This window comes from Cucurbita pepo, unplaced genomic scaffold, assembly GCF_002806865.2.
Source record: "Cucurbita pepo subsp. pepo cultivar mu-cu-16 unplaced genomic scaffold, ASM280686v2 Cp4.1_scaffold000184, whole genome shotgun sequence".
NCBI lineage: Eukaryota > Viridiplantae > Streptophyta > Magnoliopsida > Cucurbitales > Cucurbitaceae > Cucurbita > Cucurbita pepo.
The window spans coordinates 47,075-51,531 of record NW_019646454.1 but is presented as its reverse complement, the minus strand read 5'-3'; the positions used below and the strand labels follow the sequence as shown (position 1 = coordinate 51,531).

The following is a 4,457-nucleotide window of genomic DNA, read 5'->3' as shown; positions in this document are numbered from 1 at the left end:
TCTGAAATGCTTGACAAGGCATATAAAACTCGTTATTAACGGGTGCTATTTCCTCCCCTCTTGTTTGACAGGGAGTTTTGGATGGGAAATACGACGACCTTTCGGAACAATCGTTCTACATGGTTGGAGGCATTGAAGAGGTGATTGCGAAGGCGGAGAAGATTGCCAAGGAATCTGCTGCCTAGTTATTTCATTTTTGTCTTTTTTATCTTTTTATAATTGTGAAGATCAAATAATGAAGGTAGGCGAGATGTTGGCAAAGTTGTTTGTCAACAACAGGATTTTTCATTTATATATTTGTACCCAAAAGAGATGTTCCCTTATTGCCATTTTAGTGTGTTGAGGGAGAAATGAAGGCACTTGATTTTGTTCTTTGAACTAGGAAAATGGACTCTGGAGTTTGTATATTTTGTTTTTCCTAATCAATTCCAAAACATTGGATGCAGTTCAGAATTAAATTGAAATTTCAGAAACTTCTCTCTCCCCTTGTTTTGGTTGTATTATTGTGTCATTAGATTGATTGTCCAGTCCAAGTTTGAGTCGCTTCTTTCTTTTAAAGACTTCCGAATTCCATTGATATAAGCAGAAATCCATTAAAGTTATGGAAGATATGAAGGGTTTCTTTTGCCAGACCAATGTGATTTATGAAGATTAAGGGTTTCTGTTGGATGACAATCTCTCTCATCAAATTAATAATGAGGCAGAGCCGCACCCTGGTGCATAATGACTGATAGATCACCAATATAACAAGTAATGACCTAATTTTCTAGCTTCAATTAGACCAACCTTTCTATGCATCATAGACTTGAATGTTTACATTCAAAATCTCTGTTATTTTTGGTCTACTCTCTGAGTTCCCTCTTTTTTTTTATTTATTATGTCCACAAGTTATTTTTGGTCTATTTTAATCATTTAATTTAATTAAAACTAAATTAATACCATTTGATTAAAAAAAAGAAGATATAAAATATGATTTACATGATACCTCTATACCAACTTTAAATTTAGATTTAACTTTTTTGGAATATATAAATATGCGATTTGGATTATAAAGGGACTCATATTTGTGGTCATTTTATTTTAATTGACATCATCGACATGATAGATAAGATGTTGAATTGGAACTTGAGGAGAAAATTCAAACCCTACAAAAAAATATTTAATAACTTCCCTAAGCCAACAAAGTTGGTCTGGTTGGAAGAATTGTTTCATATATGATGACACGTGCCTAGTGACCTTGCACGCACTACAACAAATTACCCTTTCTATAGCTTTTGAAGATAGCATTTACTAAAACATCCTATAAAAAAAATGATAAAAAAAAGGTGGACACAAAATAAATAAAAAAAGCGGACACAAAACAAAATAAAAAAAAAAGCTATATGTAGCTCTTTATTTACTCTCTCTCTCTTCCTCCCTTCATTTTGCCTTAATTTACGAGCGTAGGCTAGATTTTTTTTTTCTCTCAATTTCCTCTCTTTCAGTTGTGCTCCATTTTGCCATAATCTACTGATTTGGAGTTATAACCCATATATTTCATCTTTTTCTTCCTTTTGTATTCCATTTTTGTCGGGCATCGGATGGCAACTTCGTCTTTGCTCTATCCTCATGTCAATGTCGCTGATCTGGGCCAAATGAAAAATCTCTTAATCGAGGTTAGCATTCACATGTGTGTTTAATCTATTGAGCATAATTTAATATTTGTGCCCTGAAGGAGGAGTACATAATACCCTACATTTTAAAACGAGAATGAGCAGAGTGAATTTGCATCTAGGTTTCTCATTTCTTAAACATTTGGATTGATACTTCTTCCTTTTTGTTCTAGGGTTTAGGTTTCTCTATGTTTTGATGTTTAGTTCTCTGTTTTGGTCCCTTCATTTTCTCAATTAATTTGGATAATCAGTTTTGGAGATGATGCTTTTGATTTCTAGCATTTTGATTAATTTAAGAGATTTAGTTAAATTCAGGGGTGTAATTCTCACATAATTTTGTTGTTGTTTATTTTCCTTGTAGAATTTGTTTCACTCATGGCACCAACTTGGGGAGCTAAGGCTCTGTTTCAACTTTGTGAGTTATACTTTAGTAGATCTTCCAATTTTGTGGGCATGGTTTTTCCCATGTTTGTTTCAATATATCAGCATATCATCCTTACTAATTGAAGTTCTAAAACTATACTTTTGACAAATTTAAACACTTTGTTTCTCTTAATTGGTCTAATTTGTCATCTTTCTCACTTTCATTTTTTGCTACTTGAGTGATGCTGTAATATTATGGTAGAACAAGAGGATGAACTTAAACTATTGAATGTACTACTTCCTTCGATTAGAGGACCAAATTAAAGTGGTATTATTTCTTACTGAACTATTTCATTTTAAAAGACTTCATTATTTAGTTATATCAATTATTTATTCATACCCCTAAATTTCAGGCATTTGGGGCATTTGGGGAGAAATTTGTATGTATGATTAGATTGATTAATTGGAGTTTAAATATGCTTAATCTAGACAAACACATTGAACTAAACTCGGAATGCATGCATGATTAAAGCGATAACACTGAGGAGCGGAAGCACATGGTGCCCCCTAGAAAGCGTGTTGTCGGTGATTAGTATCAGAATGAAACTACACCTATTCATGAGGCTACAAAGCCTTCTATTTCCTTTCTTCCTTTTCTCCTTCTCATAGTTCTTACCCTCACTGTTCTGGTAAAAAGGCCGTTTGTGTAGGGGGATTATATATGCATTGTAACTTGCTACTGTGAAGGGAAGGTGGAGACATGTAAGTGATGTTTATTTAAATTTTCCATCCTTTTGGAGTTTGCTTCATTTATGACCTTCAATGGTTGTTTATTTTTAGATTGAATAAAAAAAATACGCAACTTTTATAACAATGTCTTTCAATTTTCCCTCCAAAGAATTATAACTAAGTGAAGAACAAAAGTTAGAACATTTTGTGGAAGTTCAATATGGATTGAATCGATAAACTAGTTTTCCAGATGTAGTGAAGAGGACAAAGGGATGGGAAGAAAACTCAAGCCTAATCCTATGCCGTGTTTTCTTTTGTTGAGCAGGTCTGAATTGATAGAAAATGTCAGAGGAACATACTTTCTTGAGTAAGTTCATAACCGTGATTATCTTTTTCTTATTGTCAATTTTTTTTTATCTCAGAAAGTTTGCAAATGGTTGGCATAGTTGTTACTAGCTGAGCTGTAGTTTATCTGCACTCCAATCGGGTGCTACAAAAAGATCTTAAGGTACCTATAATGTATTAACATACCCAACTCATTAATGGTTCTAGATTTTTTTGTTTTTTCAAATTTTCTTCTATTCTAGTGTTCCAATATGTTTCTTGCGAAGAGCAATGATGTCCGGCTTGGTACGATGGCTTCCATTTTTTACCGGATGAAATTTCTTTACTAGTTATTTCTTCTAATATCTTGAATTTCTGCACAGGGGACTTTAGACTTGCAAAACTACTCAATACAGAAGACCTTGCTTCATCATCATCGGTAAGGATGTAATCATTGTCTTGTCATAATTTCTCAGTAGAGATCATTTAAAGAAATTATGTGGGGATAATTTTCCTGAATGGATCTTCTTCTCCGCTTATGAGCAGGTTCCTTTTCCTTTTCTTTTTATGTTTCTCCTTTTACTCTTTGTTGATCATTATTGTTGTGTTGTTCTATAATTTAAAATGATGATACATGTGACGGAAGAATGATAAGTTACTTTTTGTTTGTTTTAACATTAATGGTAATTCTAGAAATATCGGAGATGATGTTACCCGATATGATAGCTTTCTAGTGTGATGCATGGACGCTCCTTCTTTTCTCCAGTTTAATAGACACATTGATGTACTTGGGTCAAGAACAACTGAATACCTTAAGCGCAATCTTTTCAATAACCAAAGTAGCCATCAAGACTTTATCAAAGANACTGGCCATGAGGACTTTATCAAAGACACAAAGACACAAAGACAGCTATTAGTAAGAAGTTATAATTTGTGCTTATGATTTCATATTTTCCTGTTGCCTGGTAAGTGGAGCATAAACTAAGCAAATACTTATTTTGCAGCAGAGGTTTTTAAACATGTAGACTATATTAAAAAAGAGAGAGGCCAGCAGAAAGATGTCGGGTCAACTGCTGTCCTATCAGGGGATCGTCTCTTTGTTGCTAATGTTGAATAGTCCAGAGTAGTTGCATCTAGAGTTGGTTCAGGTTGCCTATTATTTTTTTCTGTCAATAGATGATTCTGGAATAGAGGACTTGCACTTCAAAGTTGTGACATGGTAAGGGTTCCTTGAAAATCATTGCAAGTAGTGGAGAATATTTTATCTTATATAGTTTGTATAACTTTATTTTAGGAAATGATGGAATACTACTATTCGAATGGAAATAGATTATGAAATCTCAATTATGAATGAAAGTCAGGATATTTAATATGCTATGAGTATCTTAT

At 33.3% G+C, this 4,457-nt stretch overlaps 1 long non-coding RNA gene across 1 annotated transcript; it reads left to right on the top strand.

The window, feature by feature from the left end:
- Window positions 1–3,172: 3,172 nt before the first annotated feature.
- On the top strand, window positions 3,173–4,229 carry LOC111784312. Its single transcript, XR_002813510.1, has 3 exons — window positions 3,173–3,252; window positions 3,452–3,507; window positions 4,073–4,229. It is a non-coding gene; the product is annotated as an uncharacterized LOC111784312 (long non-coding RNA).
- Window positions 4,230–4,457: the final 228 nt, after the last annotated feature.